Source organism: Rattus norvegicus, chromosome 17 (assembly GCF_036323735.1).
Source record: "Rattus norvegicus strain BN/NHsdMcwi chromosome 17, GRCr8, whole genome shotgun sequence".
Taxonomy (NCBI): domain Eukaryota; kingdom Metazoa; phylum Chordata; class Mammalia; order Rodentia; family Muridae; genus Rattus; species Rattus norvegicus.
In genome coordinates this window covers 57,552,404-57,569,354 of record NC_086035.1, presented here as the reverse complement: position 1 = coordinate 57,569,354, position 16,951 = coordinate 57,552,404, and the positions used below count along the sequence as shown (strand labels likewise).

General features: G+C 40.5%; 1 pseudogene; it reads left to right on the top strand.

Annotated features, from left to right (window-relative positions):
- Nucleotides 1-1,704: 1,704 nt before the first annotated feature.
- Rps24-ps12 (ribosomal protein S24, pseudogene 12) lies at nucleotides 1,705-2,096 on the top strand (annotated as a pseudogene).
- Nucleotides 2,097-16,951: the final 14,855 nt, after the last annotated feature.

The following is a 16,951-nucleotide window of genomic DNA, read 5'->3' as shown; positions in this document are numbered from 1 at the left end:
AAAAAGACTCTTTACTACAGCATTGTACATTTTTTAAAAATGGGTTGTAACTTGAATGTCCATTAATAAGGAATGGAATATAAAATATGTTCTTGAAAAGAACTATTTAAAAATAAAGTAAGCTTGTGTATGTTCAAATAAAATACAATATAATTTGTTACTAAATATATACTAGTTAGTATTATTGTATACTATATATATGTATTAGAATAAGCTTAGGGTTCATATAATAGTGCTTACATATATAAATGTGTAGAAATATGAATATGGATTTTTGTTGTTGGTATTCATTGAAAATTCTGAAAGGATGTGTAAGAAACTACTCATAGTGGTTATCTTTTGGGTGTTTGGTGGTATGCTTGTTGGTTTTATCAGCTTGACACAAACCTAGACATATCTGAGAAGAAGGAATCTCACTTGAAGCTTTACTTCTATCAAATAGAGGGGCATTTTCTTGACTGATGACTGCTGTGAGACAGCCCAGCCCACTGTGGGTAGTGTCTTCCCTAGGCAGGTGGTCTGGGTTGTATAAGAAAGTACACCAAGAAAGCCTCAAGGAGAGAGTTCTATGATATCTGCTTTAGTTCCTGCCTCTGAGTTCCTGTCTTGAGTTCCTACCCTGGCTTTCCTCAATAAAAAACTGTGATCTGAAAGCTGACATAAAGCATTTTCTTCCCTAGTGTTGTATACAGCAATAAAAACCTAAGACAGGCACTGTTTTACTCTCATTTCTGTTGAAATGACAAATACCCTGACAAAATGAAATTTGGGGAAGAAAAGGTTCTTGGCTTATAATTCTAAGTTATAGTCCATCATTTGGGGAAATCAAGGCAGGAACTCAAAGATTTATTTCCATCACATTGACTGTCAAGAACAACAGAAAAAAAAACAAACAAATTGATCTTTGTTTGTTTGCTTTCATCTAGTTTTCCCCTTCTCCATAGAGTTCAGGTCCTCCTACCTAGGGAATGGTGCTGTCCTCAGTGGATGGGTCCTCCTACATCAAAATCAATCAAGATAATGCCCTATAGATATAGACACAGGCCAACCCGCAATAGACAGTTCTTCAGTTGAAACTCTTCTCAGGTGATTCTAGGTTGGGTCAGGTTGACTATTAAACCAAGCCGTCACAGGTAGCATAAGACATACCAATTTATACTCTTTATCTTTTCGTTTTTTAATTTTTTATCTTCTCTTTTACTTGAAGGTTTTACATGCTCATATATTACATTAGCAATTTTTTGGAGGCAAGTTTGCCTTATATAACTCAGCCTGGCCTCAAATGCAGGGTCCTCTTGTTTCAGCCATGCAAGTGCAGGGGTTAAAAGTATGTGTAACAATGGCTGGCTGGTATTTGTAACTTTTTAAAGATTTTTTTGTTATTTTTCAATTATATATATATAATTGAAATATATATATATATGTATATATATATATGGGTGCTTTGTGTGAATGTGTACATATGAGTGGAGTTTTCCTGAAAGGGCAGGAGGGCATCAATTGTCCCTGGAGCTGGAGTTATAGGCAGTTGTAAGCCACTCTATATGTCTGCTGTGAACCAAACTCAGATCCTCTGCAAGAACAGCACAGACTCTTATCTTCTTAACTGCTGAGCCATCTCTTCAGTCTCCATATTCAAAAAATTTAAATTAGCTTCCATTTCTTTAGGAATACAAGCCCCTCAGCTCTGGCACTGTATCCATCATGAATGACACAGTAACCATCCTGACTAGAAAGTTTATTACAAACTGTCTGCTTCAGAGGAAACAGATGGTCACTGATACCCTTCATCCTGGGAAGGCAACAGTACCAAAGACAGAAATTCGGGAAAAGCTGGCCAAGATGTACAATACCTCACCAGATGCCATCTTTGTATTTGGATTCAGAACCCACTTCAGGGTGACAAAACAACTGACTTTGACATGATCTATGGTTCTTTAGATTATGCAAAGAAGAATGAGCCTAAACACAGACTTGCAGGACATGGCCTTTACGAGAAGAAAAAGTCCTCCTGCAAACAGTGAAAGGAACGCAAGAACAGAAAGAAGAAGGTCAGGGAGACTGCGAAGGCCAATGTTGGTGCTGGCAAAAAGTGAGTGGAAAGTGGGCACAGCCAAAGGAGTAGCTCTGAGGTGAGTTGATGTTCTGCTGTGATATACAGACTTCTGAGAGGATAAAATAAACTAAAAAGCTTCTATGACAAAAAGAAATATCAGCGCCAATGATAAAACAAATCCTGACTTCTTGAGCTATTAAAAATAGAATAATCCCTCAAGATTGGAAGGATATGGCAAAAGCAATACTAGAGTCTGTGTCACATTTATAATGGTTCTCATGGTGGAGAGATACCACAACAAAATAAAACCAGGGGTAGAGAGATTTCCAAAGATCAGCTGTTTGGTGAAGGTCACTTTACTGAGACAGAGATATAGGCTATAGAAAAAACTTTGACATTGTGTCGATCAACATCCTTAAATGTCTGGGACAAAGTCACAGATCAGGGGAAAGAACTGAACCATTTCCCCAAGTCATATAATGTCCAAAGGATACCTTCCCTGACTTTTTGCAAAGGCTTATCTCAGCTGTAGAAAGGAGTGTATTGAATCCAACAGCAAGAAAGGTACTAATCTAGTCTTTAGCCTTTGAAAATGTGGCTGCTGAATGCAAAGAAGTAATCAGACCATTAAGGGCAAGGGTAATATCAATAGATGAGTGGATTACATATAGGGCTAATGTTAGACCTCATTTGCCTGATATGACCTTAATAGGAGAAGCTGCTACTAGAGGCCTTGAGATGACCCAAACTTTCAAATGTTTTAATTGTGGTAAGCAGGGTCATCTCAGAAATAACTGCAGGAAAAAACAAATTAATCCCCAAAGGGGGCCTATGCCTTCTAGAATATGTCAGAGATGTGACAAAAGCCAACATAGGGAATGTAGAGCAACAAGAGACATATGGGACAACTCTCCAAAAAACTGCTCTAAAGGCTGTTATGAGACCAGATAACAAGGCTGAGACAAATTCTATAGACAATTCAAAAGGGGGGGGGGCATCAAAAAACTCCCAGAGATAAATTACATAGTGTTTTATTAACCTTAAATTTTTTAAATGCTAATGAACAAAACATTTCAGCTGCTGAAAGACATTGGATTGTGGGGGGGAAAAACTACTAAACTAAACCAACCTGTTTATATTGAGGATATTCTGACATCAGAATGGAAATAAAGAAATGTGTTACACTGGGGGAGGGGTTATACATATATTTCTACAGGAAAAGAAAAACTATGGGTTCCTTCCAAGTTAATAAAAATAGACATGACAAAGGGAGACCTCCTGAAGACCATGGCGATGGAGAAGAAAAGGGAGACTAACACAATCAACAAAATAGATGATGTATATGTAGTGATGTTTATATCTCTGAATATGGAGACAGCTCTGGAACTGGCTGAGACTAAAATGTCTACTCACAGCCAATAACACTTATTGGGTACAAAATTCTCATGACTTGTTATTACATACCATTCTTTAAGATGGCATGAGTGGAAATTTATATTGTAGTTTGATCATGTGATCAAACTAACCTCTGAAGAAAGGCGTTCATCTTTCTTTATTGATCTTCATTAACCAATCTGGGCACCCTGCATACTCCATGTAAATGTCTTTATGTTGCTTGTAAGTTTTGTCTACTACAAGATGAAAGAAGAAAAGAGAGCCCTGACAAGATTCACACTTCGAGATGCTGAGATTCCAGGACCTTCCATTCCTGTTCCTTGTTTGTTTCTACCTCAACTACATTGAAGCTGCTTCTTTTAAAGACTTGCTTCCAGAACTTTTCCAGAACAGTTAGCTCACCTATCCAGCCTTTCAGACTGTAATAATCAAGATATCAGCTAAGCAATGAACTTTCTCAACACATAGAAACTGAAAGGCAAATTATGCCAACTAGCCCTCCTTTGACAAAGCCAATTTTCCTATTTCCCCTTGGGTCTCCAGAATGGAATTCTTTGTCCCAATTAATTAGAAGTAGACACAAAAAGGATCATAATACCAATCCCTTCTGTTGTAATGGATGGTTCTAGTTATTTTATGAATTATAGATACATTGTCATTTTAAGGAAAACTTTACAAATATGGTAGCTTTGGACAGGGAGAAAACTAGAGAGCTTAGATTCAGAGATTTCTACCTTTCCTTTTGTCTTCTCTATCCTTCTCTTCTTAGGTGAAAGAGAAAAAGGGGGATATAATACCATGAAGATTACAGGAATAGACAAATAGGGATAGATTGTTAAATTTACTCTAAAACCAAACTTTGCATAGCCACATCTTACATTAGTAGAGATCTTTATAATTGATAGAAAGTAAAAGTTATAATTTCTTACATTGTTATAGAATTTATTTTGGTAGATTTAAGGTTTCCATTGGTATGAATTTCTTATATTGATACAAAATTGGAATTAATATTGTTACTCTTAGATAGACATTGTACCTATACAACACATAGAAGAATACAAAGCTTAGACCCAGTCCTTCTGTTACTACTATTACAAACTATTGTTAGATGATTAAACACTACGAGTTAAGGCCCAGATAACAAACTCATGGTTCTAAGTTAATTATAAAAGGATGTTTTCAAGGTATTTCAATTAAATGGCTGATAGTGGTCAAGGCTTAACAGTTCAGATATACTTTGCAGAGAGAGTAGTCTTCAAAGGCATCAGAAGTCCACAAAATATGACATTTAAGGCCATTTAATTACTAAAGATCATTTGACTAGAGGCTAAATGTCTGCTCCTGACATCACACCTTTCTTAGTTCAAAGAAAAAACTGAAAATCAATAGAGTTGCTCCAGTTATATTGAGATAGCCACTAGGCAAGAATTGCCTCAATTCATCTATAGACAAAAATACAGTCCAGGAAAAGGGGCACACTATGCAGACTGATAGCTCTGCCAAGTCAGGGTAAGCAGTCCTTTATAATCCTGCTCTACAAAGGTCTGTCAGATGATCCTGGGCCAGAAGACTAAAAACTAATTTTCCAACATTTTGAGGAATGAAAGACTATCCAGGTAGTCAACTGCCTCTACAAATTGATTAAGCTTTGGAAGCAATGCTTTGTCCTTCCTATAGTTTCAGGTAAAATTTAAGTTGTTCCTGGATTTCTGACAGAGTTGAAGACTGATTGTAATCTCAGAGCCAACTCAAGCTGTTTAGTATTGAGAGAGATGACATAGATTTGAGAGGATGATCTTCAGATGGTATACAAGCTAAAACCAGGACATAATTCAGGTATAAAATTATAAGCTTTTTAAGTTAGAATAGATAGTAGAGTGCTTTATCTAAATTGACAGACTTGATGGACTAGATGTTAAGTATATCTTATACTTTATAAAGTACACAATGGTAATAGTTGTGCTCAGTTTATATCTGGGAGAAAAGAGTCTTTTAATTGGACAAAAGAGTGAAATGTTGTTTTTTATGTTAATTCTGCTTCCTCAAGAGAGGCTGCCTCGACTAGGAGTGGATCATGTACTCAGATGATTTTGTGTGAACCTTCTCCCATTGTAACTGTCAAATAAAGGCTCGAGACTTTGATTGGGCAGTGGGAGGGAAAGGCTTTAGAGATATGGAATAGAGGAAGGAGGAGGGGCAGAGAAAGGACAAGGAGACAGAGGAAGACTAAGGAAGAGGAGGTGGAAAGAAGATAAAACAGAACCACATGACCCAGAGAAGCCACAAATAACAAGGGATCTACTAGCTGGGGAATAGAGTACTGTAGTGGTAAATCTGCCCAATCTAGGCATGCAGCTTGTAAATATTGTAACTGAGTTGTATGTTCTTTACATGGACTTACTAGGGTTAGGGATTTACTACACAGTAGGGAAGATGTTTTCATGGATAGAGTGCTTGCTACATAGTACAAATTCGAGACTCTGAGTTTGGTCCTTAGCATCCATGTTAAAAACTAGGGATGGCAATGTGCCCACATAATTTCAGTCCTGGGGAGACATAGTTGAGAGGATCCTTGGAGCTCTCCAGTCAGATGGTCTGAATCAGTAAGCCTCTGGTTCAATGAAAGCCCATGACTCAAATAAGATAGGGAGTAACTAAAGAAGACAACCTTTGTTAACTTCTGATTGCACCCTTATGTACCTGCACATGTGTACATACACACACATGCACACACACAGCATATGCACTCACACATGCACATACACACACACACACACACACACACACACACACAGAGAGAGAGAGAGAGAGAGAGAGAGAGAGAGAGAGAGAGAGAGAGAGAGCTCAAATCATCATGGTTTCCCAAGGTTGGAGAAACCTGTTGAAAAGCTGTAAGATTGTAAGATGACACTGGCCATAGTATCCACAAGGCTGCTTCTGAGTGTCCTTAAAAGTCCTGCCAATTTGTATTGCTTGCAGGAAATTTCACTAATAATTTGTCAGTCTGGATTTCCACAGAGTTCCTTAGGTGCCAAGTGCATCTGACCTGCAGTGTGGTCTGGCAGGGTCTTAGCTCAGCTCCTGGCAACATCAGTAGTTGGTGATAGACGGTAGTTGGTGATAGAAGGTAGTTGGTAGTAGTTGGTGCTTTGCCTTCTGAAGGGCAAGGAACCTTAACATCTGGAGTTGCTAGTCCCCAGTGGTGTGCCGTGCTCCTTGGAGACTAATAGCAGAGAGCAATGTGGCAAATGGAGGAACTCTCTTGATTTTCTGTTTGTGAGTTGACCATTTCTGGGTTGCATGGCCTGGATGCCCAGGGTTTCACCTATCATGTCTAGGGGATTATGACTGGAATAGTTTGTTCCAGAGCCCGCCTCAAATTAATTAGTTGTTATGTTAACCTCACATTCCAAAAATGTTTGCTAGGTAACAATTTTTTTATTCCACTTGTGATATTCACCATTTGCATTTTTATAATATTCAAACTACATGGTTCTGGATACAAAGTTCTATGTATGAGAGTTACAATTGCCTAAGTAACATTCCAATTCAGATTTGAGTCATTTGTATAAAGGAAGCAAAGGAGGCCAGTGGTCCTCAGCCAGAGAGCCAAGACATGCTAGCTTTTGATACAAGGTCTAGTAAGGTCCTCCTGCTTGCTGCTCACCACCCAGTGTAGTGAATTGATGAAAGAGTCAGAACTGAGGGCCAGGGAGTAATGGTGAGTTTTTAAAGTCTCTTAAGTCCTTATCAAGCTATTTCTACTCCCCAAGCTCCTGTAGAGCACTCCTCCTTCAGAGGAAATCCAATCATCGAATGACCTACCCCCTCTGGGGTCTGATGCTACTTCCTAATTAAGGATCCTTTCCTGAGACCCAAAGAGCTCAGTCTGCATCCCCAAGATTCCCAGAGTTGAAAGAAAAGCCTGGTGACAGGGCTGTATGTGTTCTCAGACTCAAGTTCATGAGACTCTCAAGATCTCTGTATGAAAAATTCAAATTCCTGACACCTTTCTCAGGGAGGCTGCCTTGGTGCATACTGTGAAAGCCTCACAGTTTCGATCAAATTTACCAGGTCTCTTTCTTCATTTTCCAGAGAATTCCAACCATGGTTGGAGAGACAAATACTGCTGTAAAGGAGGGACTTCCACAACAGCAGTGGGGTTGGCAAGTTAGTTAATGCAAGAAAAATAAATGACTGAAGGAGAACTTAGGATACTAATACTTTTTAAACCTCTTGATCAAGAAAATCAAGGGAGATGATTTTGGAACCTATTATGTTAAAAATCTAATAACCCACTTCTATAGAGACTGAAAGGGGAGGTTGCCAAACCATTAAGACTCTGTCCGCCCTGTGCCAGGAAACCCTGATCAGCAGTGGAGTTTGTGGGAAGATGAGTGGAAGACTTTCACCCAGCAGAGTGACACAGAAGAAAGTTGGCCATCAAATCACCTGCTTAGGAGGGCTGGGGGAGCACAGGGGTGTTTATCCCCCAGCTTCATCTCCATACTTTCTTTTCTTTGTTTGCAACGTGCTCTAAAACCCTCAGCACTCTCTGACCCATGTCCCCATCCTGTGTAAACTCTGGAAAACCCAGGCTTGGATAAACAATTCTGCGTCCTATGCTCCATGTGGAAACCCCCATCTAACACACAGCCACACACTCATGTCAGCCGAAAACACAGCCTTGCTCCAGAGGCAATAAAGGTGTTTACTCTGAATCAAGTGTGAGTAACCATGGCCCAAGAATTCAGATCTGGGTCATTGTGAGTGACAGGTAGCAGCAGAGGGGAGCTCTCCTATCTAAGTTTCAAATCTCCTGTTATACTCTCCGCCAGTGGAAGCTGTTAGAATTCTTAATCACTCCAAAACCTTTACTTAATAGTCACAAAGATGTGAGGTCTGAAGCAGACATTAGTGGTAAAAGGCTGTTGAGGAGAGTAAAGATCGCCCAGAAGCATGTTTAGCTCTCGAGCTGCAGACTCCCACCTTCCACAGTCATGAACTTCCAATTAGTTCCATTAAGTTCTTCATCATAAATGTGGTTTCCTAGGAGAACTTCAGTTCACTACCTGCCACCCACTCTCCCACATACTCTCCACTGTGACCGCCAAGTACAGCATTCTTCGGGCAGTAAGTAACATCCTATGCATTTTCCTACTCAATCCATGCTGTATAATGATTTCCTCCAAGATAATCTTTTCATTCTGCAGGCAAGCTTCTTCAGACTCAGGATGTTCCCAAGGGAGGATGTTGAAACCTCAGGAAGGAAACCATTCAGGGGAATTAAGAACACCCTGAAGTTGACCAGATATACTAGGATCCCCCTCTCCAAGATTATACAAACAGTAAGGTCTTCTGAGAGACACTCTCAGACCTGTCAAGCTGCCCTGGAGTCACACAGTGTGTTTCAGCTTCTAGCTACTGAGAGCTGTCGCCCTTGATGAGATAGGGCTTTGGTGATGCAGCTCTCTGAGTCACCTCTGCTCCTACAAGAAACTCCCTCACCTACACTCCTGTAAGTAACCCCAATAAAACCCATTGATTCAAGTTGGATTTTGATTTGTCATGGGTTTCCTGTCTGGGATTAGTAGACACCTGGTCATGTCTTCCTAGTAATAGTGTAAGACAACAAGCTCAAAACATAGATTCATTTCACTATCAAGAGATGATAGTCTATGTTCAGCAAATATGTTTGATAGCCTCACTTGAGGTCAAAGAGAGGCTGTTTGGTGTAGCATAGTCACCATAGAATGTGCCTGCTCTATACATAGCCTCAGAGAACTTAGAGACAGTGTGTATCACCACAAGAAAAGGGAGGAACCATTTACCTTGGCCCCTGAGAGATTTTATGGAGTAGAGCTCCTCTCCATAGGCCACCTACCAACAACACCAGAATACAATGCAAGGTAGAAATAATCCTATGTGATGCTAAGCCACCAAGCCTTTGGATTCATTAGCACATGTGAGCTCAACATTAGTCATCCTAATAATACTCTTTTCCTCACCGCAAATATCTAATTAACTAGCAATTGTCAACGACACAGCCTAGAGTCATCTGAGGAAGGAAGCTTCAGTGGAGGAAGTGCCTAGCTCAGAATGGCCTGTGGATGTGTCTGTGGGGGATTGCCTTGATTATTAATTAAAGCAGGAAGGTCAAGCCCACTGTCAGTGGCATCCTTAGGCAGGTGGTGCTGGATGCTCTATAAGAAATCTATCTAAGCATGAGCTTGAGTGAGCCAAGTGGGAACATTCCTCCACAGATTCTGCTCCAGGCTCCTATCTTGTATCCCTGTTCTGTTCTTGATTCTCTTAGTGATGTACCGTAACCTGGAAGTATAAGACAAAATAAAGCCTTTACTCTTCCAAGTTGCTTTTGGTCTTTGTGGTTTATCACAGCAACAGAAAGGAAGCCCACACACCCTACACACAGTAAATATAGCCTGAAATTCTCCAGCCTTCCCCAGGTCTACCACCATCAACACATTATTCTGGCGACTTTTGTGCTCTAACTTCCAGCAACACTGGTGCCTCTGTGTGCATTGTCTCATCTCCATAATCTCACTTTAATGTCTACTTTCCAGAACATTTTTGGTATTCATGAAAATCCAGATTCCCTGCAAAGCAAACTCTAATATGGAAATAAGCATCCTTAAAGCTTATGGGTAAGTGCCTTGTTACCTGTAACAAAATGCCACAGTCTGGGTTATTTATAAGGAACAGGGATTTATGCCTTCCCTCTTCTGTAACTTGAGAAGTGCAAGATGAAGGCACTAGCAGGCCTGGTGTCTGGTGAAGGCCCAGCATCCCTGCTTCCAAGATGGAGCCTCGTTGCCCTGTCCTCTAGAGAAGACTAGCATTGTGTGTGGATAGGAAGAGGTGCTCAGCCAGTTCTCTGCATTGTGCCATTCATGAGAAGTGCATTCTCCAGTATGAATGGGTCACTTATGGTCCTCACCTTTTACTTCCAATACAATGAGCAAGAAGTTTCAGCACAGGCTTCCCACCTGTGCAGGGGAGAAAGAAACAGGTCTGACAGAGCAGCAGGGTTCCACTTAAGGACGATGAGAAGCAAATGTGCTCTGGTTACCAATAGTCTACATGCGTTTATTGAATTCACAAAACTATTCTAAATGAGTGATGGAGCTTACAAATTTTAATTAAATTTTTAAGTTTTAAGGGAATGTTAGTAGATCACAGTGAACTGTCTAAACAGACATCTGAATTCCTCACAATTCCTAGTGGGTTAGCTTAGACAGTCTCCTAAGCCCTCTCTACTTAATTTCTTCATGTATAAGATGGGGATTATATTAGCATCACTTCCCACAAAATCTGTAATAGATGGCATCATGCATGCATAGTAGTTTAGTGTCTCCCCAAAAACTATCACCTACAATCTCAGGATATTTATTTACTTATTTAATAATTCATTTCTTTTGTGTGTGTATGCTTATGCATGCATGGCCCTATGCAAAAGTATGCAGAGGCCCGAGTAGGATGTCAGAAATCCTCCATCGCTGTCTGACTCTCACTGAATCAGGAATGAGGCTGCTGCCAGGAAACCCTGGTGATCTTCTCCCTCATCCTGTACTGGAGTTAGGCGCATGTGGCCATGCCCAGCTATAGGAGATCCGAACTCAGGTCCTCAAGCTTGTGCAACACATTCTTTAATGCACTGAACCTTCTCTCCAGGCTTCTCTTTATTTGAAATCTAGCCTTAGTGGAAGAATCAGTCAAGACGTGGTCATACTGAATTAGGGTGTAATCTAGATCCAAAGGACATGTTCGTTCTCTTTGGTGATATAGCCACTGTGAGTTGCTCATCCTCCTGGGTATGGCCTCTCACCCATCTTCCTGGAAGCACTCCCAATGAAGCTTACTACTCAAAAGGGAAGAAGCAGAGCTGGTAAGGGGAAGGGGATCAGTGAAGGTGAATAAAAGGTGACAGGTGAATGCCATTAACATACACATACACATATATGAATATATCCTCATGAGACTCATTACTCATAATTAATATATTAATAAAATCTCTTCAAAAGACAATATAACAAATGTATCCTAAAAATATTCACTGATGTACTAATTCCATTCAATTTTATATAAGCCTCAAGTGCCAATTTTTTTTAAATTAAAGGTTAGTAACAAACAATGTAGTACATGTCTCGGGATTCTAGACTGGTATGAAAATAGCTGGCATGAAATTTATATAACAATATTTTTAAAAGACCTGATGTATCAACCATTAAAGGAGACATTCCAGTAACTGGAAAAAAAGAAAGAAAAGAAAAGAAGGAGGGAGAAGAGGGAGAAAGAAAGAGGACAGGAGAAGCTGCACCCATGAAATCTCTAAATGTCAGTCACCTAGAAGAACCCAGAATGAAACCAGCTGATAGGTTGACACAGATAGGGAAACCTCCCAACGTTCTACCCTGGAGAAGGAGCTATGGTTAGTTAACGGTGGTGGGAAGAAAAAGAATTAGTCTTCTCGAGTGATGAGTCCTCATAGGTTAACCAGTCCCAAGAGGTCACCTCTAGACACGTACTCTTATGATAACATGAGATGGACTCGGCATGCTGTATTTATATATATATATGTGTGTGTGTGTGTGTGTGTGTGTGTGTGTGTGTGTGTGTGTGTGTGTGTGTGTCCATAGCAATCCTAATTAGAGAAAAGATCATTAATTTGAAGAAGATAGGCACGGGGACACAGAAGAGTTGAAAGGTGGACAAGGAGGGGTGGAAATGATGGAACTATAATACAAACATACAAAATGCTCAAAAAAGCCATAATTTTAAAAGGGTGGGGAATAAGAGATAAACAGACACACAAGACAGAATGATGCATAGCAAGGGAAGTTGACGTCAATGTGATGAACTATAAGCCCAAGAATGCCAGAGATTGCCAGTGACCATTAATGCTGGGGTAGACCAGAATTTTTCTCTAGTGTCTCCAGAATGAACTTGGACCTGGCAGCCCTTGATTTTAGATTTGTGACCTCCAGAACAATGAGAAAACTTTGTCTGCACCCAATCTGTAGGGTTTTGTTACAGCAGCTCCAGGAGATAAAAACAGTGTTGTCATTATTCTGTTGGTTCTAAACAGGGTACCAAGGGTCAATGCCAATAATTAACTGTTAGATGAACCTCCAGGCCAATCATTCTAATGTGAACCTTCTCCCTGGCTGCCCATCCTGCCCAATATTGCAAAGTAGGACCTATACCACATCTAAACTTACATTACAGCTCTTTGCTCATGTGTGTCCAAAAAGACAGAAAAGCAAGCTGGATGAAACACCTGTGTCTATGGCAGCTCTACACTGCCACCATCACGTCCAGTAATAAATGCTTGAGTGCTTAGAAGAGGCCAGGAGCAATGCCAGTCACTGGGCTATAAAAGTTGAGAGCCATGCCCTCTGTCCTCCATAGACAAGCATTTTGAATAGATGGAGAAGGCAGATGAATCACTACCATAGGCCTAACAGGTAGGGAGCTGCAGGAGGAGGGCAGGATCTCTCCTGTGGAACTCAGGACGGAGTTGGCCCAGGAAGGTACCTTTTAGCTGAGCCTTGAAGTACAACTGAACCAGACTCCCAGAGTGCTAAGTGCATGCAATTTCCAGGTATGGGTCAAGACCAGATTGTACCTGACAACTTGGGAAGGAGGCTGAGGAAGGAGGTTCTTTTTTTTTTTTTTAAAGATTTATTTATTCATTTATTATATATAAGTACACTGTAGCTGTCTTCAGATACACCAGAAGAGGGCATCGGATCTCTTTACAGATGGTTGTGAGCCACCATGTGGTTGCTGGGAATTGAACTCAGGACCTCTGGAAGAGTAGTCGGGTGCTCTTAACTGCTGAGCCACCTCTCCAGCCCCCGAGGAAGGAGGTTCTTAAATTTGGGGTCAGATTGAACTACATGATAAAACATGATCTCCCCCTCTCCAGACAATAACAGATGGTATTGCCTAATACTAAAGATTTTGAACTATGTTCTGAAGAAATAAAAGAAAACAAAATCCATTGCAAACTCTGTCCAATTGCTTATTTAGGGCCACATGGTCACGTGTTCCTCAAAGAAAGGCTTAATTGCAAAGGTTCATTGACCTGGAGGCTACCAGATTCCTTGGCTCACCCTGGCTTTTTTTAAGTCTCTAGATTACTCTAAAACATCTGGAATCCTTCACATGCTATTCCATGAAGATGTTGGAGCACAGAGTCAAGGGACAAGAACTCCAGTAAGCAGAATGGTTCTGGGAGTTTGTGATAGCCACTAGATCCCAGTTAGGGTTTGGGCAGGAAAAATAGCCCAGAGAGGAGCACAAAAGATGACATGCAGCTAAGGTCTTTCTTCCTGAAACTATGAACACACTGGGGAATTGGAAACTGGTTAGCAGAGCAAGCCTAGATTCCCTTAAGTGAGCTGTACAGAATTTCCAAAAGATACATATGGCAGGACTCAGGACAAACACTGGGGGCCCAAGATGGTAGAGAGATAGCTCCTAGCCAAGGTCCTGCCACCTTCAGCACTCTAGGACAACTCCAGGGACTCAAGATTGTCATGATAATGCTGTAAACAGACTTTCCCTTATGTAGTCTCCTCATTATTTGATATTTTAGAAGCATAGCATTTTCTACCCATTAAATTTTTTTAAAAAACCAACTTTGTTGAGGTGTGAGTTTGATGTAATAAAATCTGCCTATTTCTGATGAGTTCACACACTCAATTAAGCCACCATTGGAATCACCGCAGTAGACCCCTTGGGTTGCTTCCCACTCCCCCTACTCCATTTCCAGTTCCAGGCAGTCGATAAGAGGCTTTCTGTCAGTATAGATTAGCTGTGTCATTTTTGGAATTTCAACACACGAAGTGACACAGTATATATTCTTTGATGTGCTAGGCTTCTTTTATAAAGTACCAGGTTTTTAAGATCCACCCTTCCACTATGCATATTACTGGTATCAGTTCATCTTGCATTCGTGGCTGGCTAACAGTCTGTTGTATGAACATATTTCAGTTTATTTTTTTACCCTTTAACAGGATTAGGGCCCACTCTGCATTTGGCTGATGGTGAACTAAGTTTCTGTGAACACATGCCCACAGGTCTTCTCTGGACATACAGTTCCATTTCTCCTGGGTAAATAATGGGAGAGGATTCCTGGGCATCCTTTAAAGTGTAGCTTCAAATTTATAAGAAACTGTCAAGGCATTTCCCATAGTGGTCATACAATTTTGTTTCTCACCGGCAATGTGCAAAACTTGCATTGTTTTTCCTCCTTGCCAGCGTGGCTTTGGAGTTTATATGTCTTAATTTCAAGCATTGTAATGAGGATGTAGTGATTTCCTTTGCACATATAGTTTACAGGTCCTTGATACCAAACACTATCAAGTATTTTTCTCTGTGTTAACTAGCCATTCTCCCGACATTTTACATAAAGAGTCTTCTCAGAATCTTTTGGGTCAACTTTTATTTCTTTAATGTTATAGTCAGCTTTGAGATTTGGTTTTAGTATAGATCTGCAAGTTTTCGATTTAAAATGTTTTCTCTTCATCATTTTGATGTCTTTATTGCTCAGTTTCCATATATGTTTGTTAAATGTGGCAGTGATATTTTGCTTTTTGTATATGGTAGTTTATTATAATTTATATTATCTATGACTTTGTCCTGCTTTTTGTTAATTCACAAAAGCATTGGGCAAAGATCAGGTATTATACAAAAGTCTTGAAATGTTCTGGAGAAATTCATGGAGGGAAACAGAATGCAAAAAAAAATGGATTACTTTAAAAGAAGTCCTCAGACTAAGCTAAGACAGAAGAGGCCTTGGGATAAAATGTAGTCAAACTTAGAGACCAAGGTTCAGTTAGTCTGGCTTTATGGGAAGAGAAGAAAAAAGTCTTTGAAGAGGGTCCAAGGGATGTTTCAGTGGGTGAAGTATTTACTGTACATGTCTGAGTACCTATGTTAGAGTCCCAGTATCCAGTCAAAGCAGGTATGACAGTGTGTTCTGAAACCCAGTACCAGAGGGTTCCCTGAACACATTAGCCAGTCAGCGTAATAAGTGACCTGTGAGCTCTGGACTCCTTGGAGAGAAGTTGTGTCAAAAATAAGGTAGAAATTAGTAAAACAGGACAGCCAGTGTTGACCTCTGGTCTCCACACATACATGTATACATATGTTATTGTGTGACAAAACTTTTCCTGGAGAGAAGCAACACATGTCTTTTCACCCCAGATAGGGAGTGCATGACAACCAAAGTAAAGATACAACCACAGTCCAGCCTAGTGAGTCAGTGAGTTTTATTAGGGTTACTTACAGGAGTACGGGTGAGGGGTTACTTAATAGCAGAAATGACTCAAAGACTACTGCATCACCAAGGATCTATACTTAGCATGGATGACAGCTCACAAAAGCTGGGAACCAGGACACACTTCACAGGCTGTACTTAGCTCAACAGGTTGAAGAGTGTCCTTTCCATTCAATTCAGTTGGTCTAAACTTCTTCCAAGAATCTCGGCTGGTCTCTGCTTCACCCAGGCAGCTGGTCTGTTCTGAGAGTCTTCTTTGTAGCTCAACTGCCCTTATCAGACAGGGGCCCTCAGCTTTTTATTCCTTACTCTGGTGGAGAGGGGCCTAGTGAATCTGGTCAGTTTCAGGAACTTCCTAAAGCTACTTTGAGTTGTTTGCCTCTCTGTTTAAGGAGCTTCTGGTAGGATAAAAGTAGAGCAGGAGTTGAAGTAGAGATCATTGGGGGAATTTTGCTTACTTGTTTGCTCCTCATGGTTTACCCAGCCTGCTATCTTATACAAGCCAGGACTTCCTGCCCTACCCAGCCTGTGTGAGTTAGGCCTTTCCACATCAAACATTAATCAAGAAAATGCCTCACAGACTTGCCTACAGTTGAAATTTCTTCTTCTTAGACATGTCCAGGTTTGTGTCATGTTGACAAAACCTAGTCAATACTCATATGAATCTCCATGCAGGTCTGGGCTAGTCCACCAAAGTGTCACCATGCTCCTCAGCGCATCTCCAGTAACATTTTCCTGCAAAGCCATCACCACCTATGCTTGTAGCATACCCTGTCTATTTATGAGGAACTTTATTTATAGCTTGTATATAATTATACTTTTTATGGTGAACCACAACATGTCTCCCATGTTTCTGGGTATCCTGTTACTTTGAGGGTAATATTACTTCACTTATCACTTTCCAATTTCCTGTTTGACTTTGCCTCTGAGCCTCTAAAATCAACCTGCCTTTTCTGCTATCACTATCAGGGTCCCAGAAGAGCCCAGTAGCTTCCCGTTGGTTCAGTAGCTCCCAGTCTTCTCCAGCCTAGAACTTTCCATTGTATACAATTATGGAAGTTTGGATAAAGGCAGTGGGTTATCAGTAGCAAAGTTCCCCAGGCTAAGTTCACAACCTCTAGTGCTTTTCTGTGTCTACTTTATCTGGGTGAACCCATTCCCTGTTTCTTGAGTTGAAAAAGCCAGACATGTAC